We start from the raw sequence: 16,060 nt of genomic DNA on the forward strand, positions 1-16,060 counted from the left end.
TGCAAGAAGATCTAGACCTTTCCAGGTGACTTTTTAAATATTTGGGTTATTAAATAGGAACTCTCTATTTCTTCTTTGTCTTGCCTCATTACTTATTTCTCCCATAAACATTTCTTATAAGCTGTAATCCCTAGAAAATCATAAGTTGCTCTTCTATAGTTCTTAACATTATTTGTCTACCCATCCATCCTCTTACCTCTCAACTAATGAGTCCCCGATATTTCTTCTACATTATTTCATTTGGTTTGTCTCCTCTCTTACTGGGTATTTTGGACATTTATTATTTTTTTTGTTCTAATTAAAACAAAATCATTTTAAACTCCATGCTAATAAAGTGCAGTTGAAACTACTATGCCATTAAAAATAAGACATATACCATTATTACCAGTTGTATGAACTTAAGCAACTTACTTTGATAAAATGTGGCCAGGAATATTTCATGTACAGCCAAGGGGCTGCTTATGCAGAGACTATCTTCAGGTTATCATTTATGATTTATTGATAGTCTTTGGATACAGTGGCTCTGCTAGTTATGAATTTATCTATTTTTAATTTCACAGGCCCCCAATAATTTATCTTTTTTAAAAGATGAAGATTTATTAGAACTTCAAGGAACTGGCAGCCCCAATGGCCCAACAATTTGGTGCTGCCTGCAGCCCGGGGTATGATCTTGGAGACCCGGATCAAGTCCCACATCAGCCTCCCTGCATGGAGCCTGCTTCTCCCTCTGCCTGTCTCTGTGTCTCTGCCTCTCTCTCTCTCTCTCTCTCTCTCTCTGTCATGAATAAATAAATAAAAGCTCTATTAAAAGAAAAAAGAAAAAAAAAGAACTTCAAGAATCCTTAAAGATCATCTAGGCTACCTTCTTTCCCCATATTTATATATGGTAGGGACAGTAGGGTGTGGAGCAGGAAGTTTAACGCAGTTACATCATTTACCTAATGTCATTTATCTACTAAGAGGATAAGCTTGTATAGTACTCAAGTCTCTCCCTTCTTGGCTTATTTCTATGCTTATGAGAAACTTAGCCAAATATCAAATATATTAAGAGTAAGATTCTAATAGTATCTATCATATTTGCCTGACATTACCAATCTAATTGAGCTCTAATTTTTAATGTACTGTAATTTCAAACTTTCCTTCAAGACCACAGTTGGGTCAAACTTCCTGCTATATTTCAAACAAATCAGCATATCAAATAACTCAATCAGTTTGTATAAAATACCTTCCTCCTCATTTGTCACGAGAAAATAAAACGGACTCTTCTAACTACTTAAGATAATTGAACAATATTGACATTATCATCTACACATATGTTACACAATGGGCCATATGACTAAGGATAAGAAGCCAGGCCAATAAGAACAGTGTTCTTATTGAGTGGATAAGCTGAAGAATGTAATATACAATAAAATGGGTTCTTAGTGATGTGGAGAACAAAGGCAAAAGAAAAAAATATCCTTTTTGCAGCTCATTGACCTGTACTTAAGACAGGCATAATGACCTTCCTCGAGGAGTGTAGTGTCCTTCAGGTTCATATTTTCCGAAATGCAAAAGCCCAACCTCCAAGATCCTATAAAAAATCTCTTTGATGGGCACCTGGGTGTCTGAGTCAGGTAAGTGTCCAACTCTTGATCTCAGCTCAGGTCTTGATCTCAGAGTCGTGAGTTCAAACACTGGTTGGGCTCCATGCTGGACTCAATGTGGAGCCTACTTAAAAATACTACTACTACTACTAATAATAATAATCCCTTTGGAAACTTCCTTTATTTCTACCCCACCCCCAAGATGTATGTTAGCCATCATCTCCCAAGCATATGGCCCACTGATATATATCTGAAGGGTTTCATGACTAAGGTTTTACTAGACAATAGTAGTAAATGACCTTAACCTAACAATAACTAGCTCCTCAAGGTCCTCGAAACCTTGCTTCCAAATTCCTTAGAAACTATGCTATTCTTAACTCCCTCCCAACTTAAAAGCATATAATCAGCCACTCCTCATGACCCTAGTGTGGGTCCTATCCCTGGGCTTTAATAAAACCACCCTTTGGTACCAAAGACATCTCAAGACTTCTTTCTTGACCTGAAGAAATTTTGCTCCTGAACCCCAACATTTTCACATCATTTTGACATCCAAATGTCTGGCCTAAGTCTTCTCATCTGAACTCTGAGCTTTGGTGTAAACTTGGGGTTTTCTCTCCTCTCCCTTTACTTTCATTCTACAGGCTTTTCAAGGAGTACAGTCTTATTGGAACACTTTCATATCAGTTGCTCAGGCTGTAATCCTCTGGCCCATGGCTACTCTACAGGGAGAAGGCCTACCTCTCCTAGCTGGAAGTCAGTTCGCTGGTTAGAATGGTAATCAGACCCAGAAACTTGGTGCCCTCTCTTTATTCCTGTCCTTATACAAAGTTGTCTGCCTTGGGCATGGGAGAGCCACCTAAGTCACCAGGACAGCTGCCAATCTTAAGGCTCCCATGTGAGGGTTCCTCCTCATAGGTCTAATGTGACCCCCTCCTCATCTCTGGTCTAGCCACTTCTGTCCACAAAACCTCCACTCAGAGCCAGCCAAAACCAATACCCAAGTGAATCACAACCCAACTGGAAACTATTTCTGACAGAATTTAGCTGTAAAAGACTACATGTGTTGGAACGTCATGTAGACCACTATGGATTTCTATCTTTATTCTTTTCCATCAATGTCCCCTACTAACTACTTAAATTACAAAATTGGGTCATTTCCCCTTATAAAACTTTCCTAATATTTTCCATAGGGTAACAATGGTGGGTTCTTGGCAGCCTGACCTTTACAGTACCACAAGGCTAGTTAAAGGCCCAGCAAGGCAAGGCCCTCAGAATGCCCTTTAACTTAACCACTGGAAATAATTCAGATTGCGCAATTTAGGAAAGGGTTGATCTTCTGTCCCGTGGCATGGCCTCAATGATCTACCATGTCTCTGGTGCAGGAAATATGCCAATGGACGGAGGTATCACAGGTCCAGGCCTTCCTGGCTCTAAATCAGGACCCGGACCTAAGGGCCTCTTGTGGAATGTGTTTGGTCACTAACTGGGCCAGTAAACTCTCTTCTGATATATCGGATGATAATTGTCTAAATAGGCCTCCTCCTCATAGAACTCACGTTGCTGGAGGAAACACAGGCCATTTCTAACAAAGGGGATGCTGACCCTCTCTTGCTGTTCCTCCTCCTAATAGATATGGGCGCTTCTTCCTCGTTCATTTCCTGGGTCAATGCCTATGATAATCGGAGCCAACTGTGGTTACTCAACCTTGGGATGGGGACGGGAAGGAATATTCCCAAGCAGCTGCCAAAACTCCTTTTGTTTTGGAAACATTCCCTATCTTCGCTGGCATAGGGACTGCATATTTCAACTTTGTTGGAAAAAAGTGTGGTGTCTGCTCAACTGTCGGAGCTGACCAGCTTTAGAGCCAGGGATCCTCTTTATCTTCTGGCAGCACTTCACCTCTTCTGCCTCCTTCTCCCCCTCCTCTTGTTTCTGAACCACCTTGGGTGTGGCCTGTATAGCTGGTTTCTATACCAGCCTGAGTGCCTCTGGCTCCATAGATGCCTTCTCCTCCTAACCTTGCTATAAAGGAGCAAAGAGCTCCTTGGACTTACACTACCCACTTCGGATTTCCCCACCGGTGCCCCCAGGTAAACATTAACAATGGAGAACAAACTAATTGACTTATAAGTGGACCCAGGTGGAACACAACTCAGTATTTAAACTAATTTAAGTTTGTTGGTTTAATTAAGATAGACATGTCTTTGGAGTAATCAGCAGTAAATATGAAACTTTTATTCTACCAAGGTTTACTAAAGATCAAAAAAGCCTGCATTATCTTTGTTGCACTTTGTTAACAAAAAGATGACTTAAAATGATGGTTAATTTTCTCTGTCTCAATTTTTTTTGCGTGAATTTTAAGAAGCTTTCAAAGCCTTTGGTAACCAGAAACTTTGAAGTTTTACTCGAATGATAGATTCAGATTGAATTTATTGGATGTCCTGGTCTTTTCCAAATAGGATGAAGTGCTAAAGTTTTGATTATAGAACAGAGGTTTGTGCTTTTGACTTCTTATTGCAAAGAAACTTAAGATAATTGGGCCTGTTGGAAAATAGGCTTAGTGCTTAAGTGATGCATAAAATTGCCATCTAAAGAATTCTGGTGTAACAGTTCATAATTGGTTATTACTTAGTTTTTACTGGAGATTAAGGTTCCTAAGAGTTAAGACTGATGGAAATAAGGGAAGCAACTCTGTATGTAGGAAAGTAGGAGAAGTATGAGAAAGATGTAAGGAACAGGAATACATTTTTTGCTGAAGGTAAAAAAGAGTAATTTTGTACTAAAATGAGACTGATTGTGTAGAGAGAAATGGCTTGAGACAAAATCTGAGTGCAAAAGAAAGTTGTAGAAGGTTTTTGAAGGGAAATATTTGGAAAGATATTTTATGTGTGGTCAGGATGGACTAAGGTTAAAATGAATGCATTTTAAAATGCCCTGGTTATATAACTGGAATTCTGCTTTCTTTCTATTAAAAAGACAAAGTTTTCTTGGATTGTTGGTCTGCTCTTGATAAAAAAAACAAAAATAAAGTTTTCTCTTTTCTTTGTCAGCCCAGAAAAAACAGTTTCTTTGTTTTGTCTTTATCAGGTCTTTAATGATCTATAATCTTATCTAGGCATGTGCTTTAAAATATTCTAAGGTTTCAACAAACTTCCCTGAGATTTCAATCCTAAATGAGTTTTCTAACTAATTAGGCTTGTTTACTAGATAATTTACATTCTGGTATAAGGTCATCTGTCGATATCCTGATTATTGAAGTGCTACTTGTCACAAAAATAACCGAATTTCCTGTCAGCTACGTCATAATGAACTCTCAGATCATTAACAGTGTCTATTTCTGAGTTTTTGTCATTTATAACTGTTCTGATGCTCTTGCAAAATGTTGTTTCATCTTTAAGGAGATTCATAAAAAGGACTTTTAGGACAAATACAGGTATTTGGTATCTTTAAGATTCTAAAACTGAAATGAGTAAGGATTTCAGAACTAGCAAGAAAGCTACATTCAAACTGAATAAGAATTAGTAGCATGGAATTAAGTGAACCAAAGATGATGATTATAGTTTTGTGACTCTTCTTTGAAACACTACTGGTTCTCTCATGTTTGCTTTTCCAGATTAAGGAAACTTTCTCCTAAGATACCTATGAAATTATATCACATTATAGAAATGTGATAAAATATTTCTTGAACAAATTGAAGCATTTAACTTTTCTCCCTACCTGAACCCTCTGAAATTTAGAAAGTCTCAGTAAGTATTCTTTCTTTCATGGCAATCATAGTTGTTTGCATAAATCCAATAAGAATTTGTTCTTCTTATAACAGGACATCATTTAAAACATTGGTTATTTTACCAAGGCTTTGACTGGAATATCATATTTGAGAAAAATATCCATAGACTCAGATATGACCAGACTGCTCTAAATAATTGAGGTTGACTTTATAAAACATGGAGCCATAAAGTCCCTCAGAAATGTTGGCCTGATACTTTGCTTACAGAGTTCCCAGCAGCTTTTCCAGATAAGTAAAGAATGTCACTAGCTGGCAGGTTCAGGGACCTCAGGATACTTTGGGGACCTTGGGAAGATGAATTTACCCAAATCTATAAGTATTACAGTTATGTTTCTGTCCTAGAGAGGCTACTAAAAGTTCAATCTAGATTCTTTATGAATAGTTCCAGCAAAGCAAATTTTGAAAAATCTATATGGTCAATTACTATTCTTGCTGAGCATATGTAAGTAATTAAGCCAACTGTGTTGAGGATTGAACTTGTTTTACAAACAATTTAGTCTCCATTTGGCTATCGCTGGAAATAAGGGTGATTATAGGGAGAAAAATTATGTTTCACCACTGTATCTTTGAAGATGTTAAATTCTAGTTCTGGTTGACTTTGAATGTTTGTTTTTGCTTAAGCTAAACAACTTGAGGTAAACTTTAGAGAAATTGCCATAATAGCTCACATTTAGACAACCTTCATCCTTGTTATTCTGTGAGGATAATAACAGGATCCCATGGGCATATGACTATTTGAACAACTGGAAAAATGGGAGACTCCCCAAAAATTATATAACTAGCACCTTGAGCAATTCTTTTGGCTAAAATGACAAAATCACTCCTTAAAAGCCAGAGCCTACCCCACTCCGTGGGATTAACTATGGATTTGTGGAAGTAATGGACAGCCCCGCTTTCCTTATGATCATATTATTACACTTGAGGATGCCCATACACCCAGACAAATCTTGTTCCACTTGCCAGTGAGTCCTCATAATTAGGATATTGTTAAGGCTAAACATCAAAAGAAGAGGGCTTCTTGGTGGTTTTATCCTTTAACCATATTTGTCCCAGAATCTGCCTCTAATGATATAAAGTTGCAAATGGAAGCCTTAGCCAAGCATACAGTGACCATCTTTAAGCTAGACATGCAGTCACCCACAAATTCAAACGGTGGTCCTCCAAAACCAAATGGCCCTTCACATCCTGACTGCAGCTCAAGGGAGAATCTTTGCTCTATTAAAACTGAGTGCTATGTATATATTCCAGATTACCACAAAAACATGCCAGGGTTATATGGATACCCAAAGGTAGGTGCTTTAAAAAATCCCTCTCTTTCATTTAATGATTGGTTAAAATCATGGGTCAGAGGAGGATTTTTGTCAACTATCAAAGGACTCTGATTGTGCTTCTTTTTCTTTTTGTTATTCTAATCATGTTTTGCTGTTTTCTCCTATGTCTCTTCAGCTGGTGCCCAGACTCTTTCACTGCCCTATCTTTAAGCCAACACAAGATCCTTTCTGCTCAGGGAAATTCATTCATGTGGTCTCCTTTGGATTCAGCTGCCTCTGCCTTTCATAATTCCTATACATATAAGTCCCCAAGTGATCAATGGTGACCAGTAGGTAGGGAAATCTCTATGTCTCTATTCAGCAGGAAAAAGTTATAGAAGATGAGCCCTTCTACCCTCAGCAACCTTAAATATTTAGGGGTCAGAATTGTTCAGGGGGAATGATGTGGAGAAAGCTAAAAGGAAAAAAAATTCCGTTGCAGTCCATTGACAAATACTTGAGACAGGCAGAGTGATCTTCCTCAAGGAGCTTGGCTGCTTTGATATTAATAATTTGCTAAAAGCAAAAGGCGACCTCAGCTTGATATTAGCCCAACCTTCAGGATCCTATAAAAAAAAAAAAATCTCCTTGGAAACTTCCTTTATCTCTACTCCTACCAAGATATGTGTTAGCAATCATCCCCCAAGCACATGGCCCATTGATATATATCTGAAGGGTCTCATGACTTAATGTCTTACTAGATATTAGTAAATGACCTTATCCTAACAACAGCTAGCCCCTCAAGGTCCTGTAGACCTTCCATCCAAGTTCCTTAGAGACTATGCTTTCCCTAATCCAATCCCCGCAACCTCAGTGCAGCTCTTTCTGCCCAGGGGTCTGGTCCTCATGCTTTAATAAAACCACTCTATTTGCACCAAAGACACCTCAAGAATTCTTTCTTGACCATTTGCTCCTAAACCTCAACATTTTCACATTATTAGGATTTTGCTATTGTTTCTTCTTCTTTTTGTTTATTTGTTTTTTGGTATAGCACATACAAGGCAATAAGAATAAAGAGAAATAAACAAAAAGCAGAATCATACCTACAAATACAGAAAACTAACTGATGATTGCCAAAAGGGAGGGGCATGGAAGTTGAAAAAATGAGTGAAGGGGAAGGGGAGATATAGGTTTCCAGTTATGGCAAGAATAAGTCACAGGAATAAAATGCACAGCAGAAGGAATATAGTCAATGATATTGTAGTTGTGTTGCAGGATTTCTTTTCCTTTGGTACCTGCAGTTATTGGTCACACCCCTTGGAAGAACAAAGAGGTAGACCAGATGACTAGTGGTGGACAGCAAAACAAAGTTTATTGAGGGGTAGTACAAATCTCCTGAAAAGGGAGGAGGCCTGAGAGGGTTGCCTTTAGGTTTTCTAAGTCTAGGGGTTTTTATGGGAATGTTGGCCAGCTGCCTTATTCTGATTAACCCTCCATGCACCTATCACCCAACCAGGTTTTTGTTCTTATGCTCATCTACCTATCTTGTAGTTGTTCACATGGGAAAGGGTGGAGGGCTCCTTCTAGTGTGGTGTAAAGTAACAGGATGGGGTTGTTTTAGCGGTTGTTTCCTCTTAGGATGGGGGCCCCTTGCCCCTGTCTGCCTTTCTTGAACTATCCTCCATTAATAGTGGTATATTAGGACAGATGGCAGCTACACTCATGGTGAACATAGCATAATGTATAAACTTGTCAAATCACTATGTTATACACCTAAAATTAAAGTAACATTGTGTGTCAGCTATATTCAAATTAAAAAGAAATTAAAGAGGATAAAGGAAACGTTTTGTTTTTTGACCTAGCATGGATGGTATTATATTAATAGATGTCAGGAAGAATACCGAATTACTCTACTTTTTGTTTGTTTTGGAGTTCTCTGGCATGGAAAATAATCAAGTTGAAAAGGTACAGAGTAGTAAGAAGTAGTATGAAATATTTTTTTTATTTATTTAAATACTTTACTTAAATTCAATTTGCCAACATATAGTATAACACCCAGTGCTCATCCCATCAAGTGCCCTCCTTGGTGCCCATCACCCAGTCATCCATCCTCCCACCCACCTCCCCTTCTGCAACCCTTTGTTTGTTTCCCAGAGTTAGGAGTCTTTCATGGTTTGTATGATATAATTTTGTAAATGGCCCTTGGAGTTAAAAAACATTTGGAATTTGAATCCAGATTCTTCTCTCGTGAGCTATGGTCTCATACAACTTATTTGTTCTGAGTCTTGCTTGATAATATCAATTGTTCCACTCCCAGAGGATTGAGTATTATGAAATAATGTATGAAAAGCACTTTGACACAGTAACAGCATAATATATGGTAGGTAATAGAGGACAGAAATCCCAAAGAAGAGGACATCTAAGAATTCTAATTAAGACAATCTTTCAAAGCCTAGAAGAATCACATCCCAATGTACTAAAATAATTTATAAGAGTAATTAATGATGTTATTGCCAGTAACCGTTCAGAAGTCATGGCAAATGATAGATGTGTTAGACTGTTGTCCCAATTTTTAAGAAAGGAGAGAAGAGAGGATTCTTAAAATTTAGTAATTCTAACCAACCTGTTAGATGTTTTAATCCCCTGTACCTTCCAGATTCATTATGGATTATGAAACAGATATTCTATTTGCAATTTTAAAAGAAAGTTGTAATTGCTGAAACAAGCATTTAGCCAAGTGCAAGTCATGCTGAAGGTAACCAGATTTTCCTTTTTTTGGAGGGGCTGAAAGACTAATCAGAGAAACGTCAAAATGCCATAGAGATGGTGTATCTGCATTTCAACAGAGCATGTGACAAAGATTTTATGAACCTTTAATATGTTAATGTGCATTATGACTGTTGGAGGAAATCTATTGACCACCCCCCCCCTTTTTTTTTTTTTTTTTGGTAAAGCAACTAGTAACATCTGAAAGAACTCTGGTTGAACAAAACATCATTGGGAAATATTTGTCTTGGCCTAACCTGGACAGTAACACTCTGTACTGGTTAGGCAACTTTTGGGATATTGGGTTTACATTTTTTTAAAGATTTTATTTATTTATTCATGAGAGACACACAGAGAGAGAGAGAGAGAGAGAGAGAGAGAGAGAGAGGCAGAGACACAGGCAGAGGGAGAAGCAGGCTCCATGCAGGGAGCCTAATGTGGGACTTGATCCTGGGACTCCAGGATCATGTCCTGAGCCAAAGGCAGGAGCTAAACCACTGAGCCACCCAGGGATCCCCGAGACAGCAATTTTTTAAAGAAATCCTGACAAACTAGTTTGTCCAAAGGAGGGATCTGGCATAACAGATTATATAAAGCTATATTGGAAAGGAAATAATTAGTAACTGTTATGTGTACTCACCAAAGTACGTGTACTCACCAAATCCTACCTTGAAATCTTAACCCCCGAAGTTATGGTATTAGGAGGTGGGGGGCTTTGAAAAGTGATTAGGTCATGAGTATAGAGCCTCCATGAATAGGATCAGTGCTCTTAAAAAAGAGATTGCAAAGAGCGTTCTTGTCCCTTCTGACATGTGAAGAGGTGGTGCGAAAGCACTAATTAAGAACCAAGAAATGGGCTCTCACCAGACTCCAGATCTGCCAGCGCTCAGATCTTGGACTTCCCAGCCTGCAGAATTCTGAGAAATCAATGCTTGCTGTTGAAGCCACTTGGTATATGGCATTGTTGTGATAGCAGTCCAAATAGACTAAGAATTATGGAGCAATGAAAGATACCTCTGGGAGTAGGGCTGTCCTATGAGCCAATTTCAAAGTTTTCAATATGTGTTATATGGGGGAAGAAATTAGGATCATTCCATTTAGCTTAAGCAGCCAGAGACAGGAGTACCTTGTACAAGTTAGAGGGAGGTGGATTTGGGCTGGAGGTAGAGTTTGTGAGAGCACTGGTCTGGGCACCTGCCAGATGAGAATTATATGCCCAGTCAGCCCCTTCCTTGCTAGGCAGCCTGCAGCAAAGGACCTAACCTCTTGGGAACTCGGTTTTCTCATCTGTCATAGAGGCAAGCCCACAGAGACACTGCAAAGGGAAAAGTCCTTTCCGGAGTTATAAAAGATCCACACAATTCCTGGCACATAATAAGAACTCAGTAAGTGGTATTACAGTTTTATTATTAACAGAGTTGCCCAGTAATGCAAAGGATGAAGAATATCTGATATCAATATATCAGATATCAATATCAATAGTGAAAATGATCAAGCACAATTTTAATCATTTAAAACAAGCCTACTGTGGGCAGCACACATCAGAGAGAGTTGTGACTCAGGCCCTCTCTTTGCTAGCAATCGTAGGGACTAGCAGGGACTAGCAGGGCAGATGGGCAAGTGTATTTTTTTCTTTTTTTTTCTTTTTTTTTTTTTTGTATATTTTTTTATTGGAGTTCGATTTTCCAACATACAGCATAACACCCAGTGCTCATCCCATCAAGTGCCTCCCTCAGTGCCTGTCATCCAGTCACCCCAGCCCCCCACCCACCTCCCCTTCCACCACCCCTTGTTCATTTCCCAGAGTTAGGAGTCTTTCATGTCTGTCACCCTTACTGATATTTCCCACTCATTTTCTCTCCTTTCCCCTATAATCACTTTCACTATTATATTCCCTGAAAGAATGAGACCATATAATGTTTGTCCTTCTCTGATTGACTTATTTCACACAGCATAATACCCTCCAGTTCCATCCACAAGGAGCAAATGGTGGGGATTTGTCATTTCTAATGGCTGAGGAATATTCCATTGTATACATAGACCACATCTTCTTTATCCATTCATCTTTCGATGGACACCGAGGCTCCTTCCACAGTTTGGCTATTGTGGACATTGCTGCTAGAAACATCGGGGTGCAGGTGTCCCGGCATTTCATTGCATCTGCATCTTTGGAGTAAATCCCCAACAGTGCAATTGCTGGGTCGTAGGGGGCAGGTCTATTTTTAACTCTTTGAGGAAACTCCACGCGGTTTTCCGGAGTGCTGCACCAGTTTACATTCCCACCAACAGTGTGAGAGGATCCCCCTTTCTCCACATCCTCTCCAACATTTGTTGTTTCCTGTCTTGTTAATTTTTGCCATTCTCACTGGTGTGAGGTGGTATCTCATTGTGGTTTGATTTGTATTTCCCAGATGGCAAGGGATGCGGAGTATTTTCTCCTGTGCATGTTGGGCATATCTATGTCTTCTTTGGTGAAATTTCTGTTCTTTTGCCCATTTCATGATTGGATTGTTTGTTTCTTGGGTGTTGACTTTGGTAAGTTCTTTATAGATCGTGGATACTAGCCCTTGATCTGATATCTCATCTGCAAATATCTTCTCCCATTCTGTAGGTTGTCTTTTAGTTTTGTGGACTGTTTATTTTGCTGTGCAGAAGATTTTTATCATGATGAAGTCCCAATAGTTCATTTTTGCTTTTGTTTCCCTTGCCTTCATAGATGGATCTTGCAAGAAGTTGTTGTGGCCAAGTTCAAAAAGGGCGTTGTCTGTGTTCTCCTCTAGGATTTTGATGGATTCTTGTCTCACATTTAGATCTTTCATCCATTTTGAGTTTAACTTTGTGTAAGGTGTAAGAAAATGGTCTAGTTTCATTCTTCTGCACGTGGCTGTCCAATTTTCCCAACACCATTTATTGAAGAGACTGTCCTTTTTCCAGTGGATAGACTGTCCTGCTTTGTCAAATATTAGTTGACCATACAGTTGACGGCCCATTTCTGGGTTCTTTATTCTGTTCCATTGATCTATGTGTCTGCTTTTGTGCCAGTACCACACTGTCTTGATGATCACAGCTTTGTAGTACAACTTGAAATCGGGCATTGTGATGCCCCTGGCTCTGGTTTTCTTTTTCAATATTCCTCTGGCCACTTGGGGTCTTTTCTTTCTTTCTTTTCTTTTTTTTTTCTGATTCCACACAAATCTTAAGATTATTTGTTCTAACTCTCTAAATACCAAGTCCATGGTATTTTGATTAAATGTAAATTGCCCTGGGTAGCACTGACATTTTCACAATATTAATTCTTCCAATCCATGACCATGGAATATTTTTCCATCTCTTTTTGTCTTCCTCAATTTCTTTCACAAGTGTTCTGCAGTTTTTAGGGTATAGATCTTTTACCTCTTTGGTTAGGTTTATTCCTAGCTATCTTATGCTTTTGGGTGTAATTGTAAATGGGATTGACTCCTTAATTTCTCTTTCTTCAGTCTCATTGTTAGTGTATAGAAATGCCACTGATTTCTGGGCATTGATTTTGTATCCCGCCACACTGCCGAATTGCTGTATGAGTTCTGGCAATCTTGGGGTAGAGTCTTTTGGATTTTCTATGTACAGTATCATGTCATCTGCGAAAAGGGAGAGTTTGACTTCTTCCTTGCCAATTTGAATGCCTTTTATTTCTTTCTGTTGCCTGATTACTGAGGCTAGGACTTCTAGTACTATGTTGAATAGCAGTGGTGAGAGTGGACATCCTTGTCATGTTCCTGATCTTAGGGGAAAGGCTCCCAGTGTTTCCCCATTGAGAATATTTGCTCAGATTGAGAATATTTGGGCCTTTTTTAGATGGCTTTTAAGATGCAAAGGAATGTTCCCTCTATCCCTACACTCTGAAGAGTTTTGATCAGGAATGGATGCTGTATTTTGTCAAATGCTTTCTCTGCATCTATTGAAAGGAGCATATGGTTCTTGTTTTTTCTCTTGTTGATATAATCTGTCACGTTATTGCTATACGAGTGTTGAACCAGCCTTGCATCCCAGGGATGAATCCCACTTGGTCATGGTGAATACTCTTCTTAATGTACTGTTGGATCCTATTGGCTAGTATCTTGTTGAGAATTTTTGCATCTGTGTTCATCAGGGATATTGTCTATAATTATCCTTTTTGGTGGGGTCTTTGTCTAGCTTTGGAATCAAGGTGATGCTGGCCTCATAGAACAAGTTTGGAAGTATTCCATCCGTTTCTATCTTTTGGAACAGCTTTACTAGAATAGGGATTGTTTCTTCTTTAAACGTTTGATAGAAATTCCCCTGGGAAGCCATCTGGCCCTGGATTTTTGTGTCTTGGGAGTTTTTGATGTCTGCTTCAATTCCCTCCCCGGTTATTGCCCTGATCAGGTTTTCTATTCCTTTGTGTTCCAGTTTTGGTAATTTGTGGTTTTCCAGAAATGCATCCATTTCTTCTAGATTGTCTAATTTATTGGTATATAGCTGCTCATAATAAGGTTCTAAAATCATTCATATTTCCTTAGTATTGGTTGTGATCTCTCCTTTTTTTTTTTAAGATTTTATTTATTTATGCATGAGAGACACACAGAGGGAGAGAGAGAGAGAGGCAGAGACACAGGCAGAGGGAGAAGCAGGCTCCATGCAGGGAGTCCGATGTGGGACTCGATCCCGGGACTCCAGGATCACGCCCTGAGCCAAAGGCAGGCGCTAAACCACTGAGCCACCCAGGGATCCCGATCTCTCCTTTTTCATTCGTGATTTTATTGAGTCTGTTTTCTTTTTAATAAGGCTGGCTAGTGGTTTATCTATTGTATTTTATTAATTCTTCAAAGAACCAATTCCTGGTTTTGTTGATCTGTTCTATAGTTTTTCTGGTCTCTATTTCATTGAGTTCTGCTTGAATCTGTATTGACTCTCTTCTGATGGGTGTAGGTTTTATTTGCTATTCTTTCTCCAGTTACTTTAGGTGCAAGGTTAGCTTGTGTATGTGAGTTTTTTTCCAACTTTTTGAGGGATGCTTGTATTGCAGCGTATTTCCCTCTTAGGACGGCTTTTGCTGTATCCCAAATATTTTGAACGGTCATATTTTCATTTTCATTAGTTTCCATGAATCTTTTAAATTCTTCTCTAATTTCCTGATTGACCCATTCATCTTTTAGCAGGATGCTCTTTAACCTCCACGTGTTTGAGTTTCCTCCAAATTTCTTCTTGTGATTGAGTTCTAGTTTCAAAGCATTGTGGTCTAAAAATACACAGAGGACAATCCCAATCTTTTGGTATCAGTTGAGAATCGATTTGTGACCCAGTATGTGGTCTATTCTGGAGAAAGTTCCATGTGCACTTGAGAAGAATGTGTATTCAGTTGCATTTGGATATAAAGTTCTGTAAATATCTGTGAAATCCATCTGGTCCAGTGTATCATTTAAAGCTCTTGTTTCTTTGGAGATGTTGTGCTTAGAAGATATGTCATTTGCAGAAAATGCCGGGTTGAAGTCTCCCAGTATTAATGCATTATTATCTAAGTATGTCTTTACTTTGGTTATTGACTGATATACTTGGCATCTCCCACATTAGGGGTGTAAATATTCATGATTGTCAGATCCTTTTGTTGGATAGACCCTTTAAGTATGATATAGTGTCCCTCTTCATCTCTTACTACAGTCTTTGGGATAAACTTTAATTTATCTGATATGAGGATTGCTACCCCCGCTTTCTTTTGAGGACCTTTTGAATGGTAAATGGTTCTTCAACCTTTTATTTTGAGGCTGTAGGCATCCTTAGGTCTCAAATGAGTCTCTTGTAGACAGCAAGAGGATGAGTCTTGCTTTTTTATCCAGTCAGAAACCCTGCGTCTTTTGATAGGATCATTTAGCTCATTCACGTTTAGAGTTACTATTGAAAGATATGAATTTAGTGTCATTGTAGTACCTATTCAGTCCCCATTTTTGTGGATTATTTTTTGTCCATCCTCTTTCCTTTACAGAGTCCCTCTTAATATTTCTTGCAGAGCTTGTTCGGTGGCCACATATTCTTTCAGTCTCTGCCTATCTTGGAAGCTCTTTATCTCTCCTTCTATTCTGAATGAGAGCCTTGCTGGATAAAGTATTCTTGGCTGCATGTTCTTCTCATTTAGTACCTTGAATATATCCTGCCAGCCCTTTCTGGCCTGCCAGGTCTCTGTGGAGACGTCTGCTGTTAATCTAATATTTCGCCCCATATAAGTTAGGGATCTCTTGTCTCTTGCTGCTTTAGGGATTTTTCTCTTTATCTTTAGAATTTGCAAGTTTCACTATTAAATGTCGAGGTATTTAATGGTTTTTATTGATTTTTTGGGGGCTCCTCTCTATCTCCTGGGTCTGAATGCCTGTTTCCCTCCCCCAAATTAGCGAAGTTCTCAGCTATCATTTGTTCAAATATGCTTTCTGGACCTCTGGCCTTCACGGTGCCCTCTGGAACCCCAATTATACATAGACTTTTTTCCTTCTGAGGCTGTTATTTATTTCCCTTAACCTTTCCTCATGGTATTTTCATTGTTTTTCTTTTTAACTCAGCTTCCTTCCTTGCCATCAACTTATCTTCTATGTCACTCACTCTTTCTTCTCCCTCATTAACCCTCATCGTTAGGACCTCCAGTTTGGATTGCATCTCATTTATTTGATTTTTAATTTCAGCCT

At 38.9% G+C, this 16,060-nt stretch overlaps 1 protein-coding gene across 2 annotated transcripts in view; it reads left to right on the plus strand.

Moving 5' to 3' along the window:
- Positions 1 to 3,539: 3,539 nt before the first annotated feature.
- HNMT (histamine N-methyltransferase) overlaps positions 3,540 to 16,060 on the plus strand; it is a 68,232-nt gene continuing 55,711 nt past the window's right edge. Inside the window, exon 1 of one of the 2 annotated variants that reach the window (XM_041739694.1) lies at positions 3,540 to 3,676. The gene's annotated coding sequence lies outside the window, so the exon portion shown is untranslated. The remainder of the gene's footprint in view (positions 3,677 to 16,060) is intronic. The other variant, XM_041739695.1, reaches the window with a different exon arrangement.

This window comes from Vulpes lagopus, chromosome 24, assembly GCF_018345385.1.
Source record: "Vulpes lagopus strain Blue_001 chromosome 24, ASM1834538v1, whole genome shotgun sequence".
In the NCBI taxonomy this organism is placed as follows: Eukaryota; Metazoa; Chordata; class Mammalia; order Carnivora; family Canidae; genus Vulpes; species Vulpes lagopus.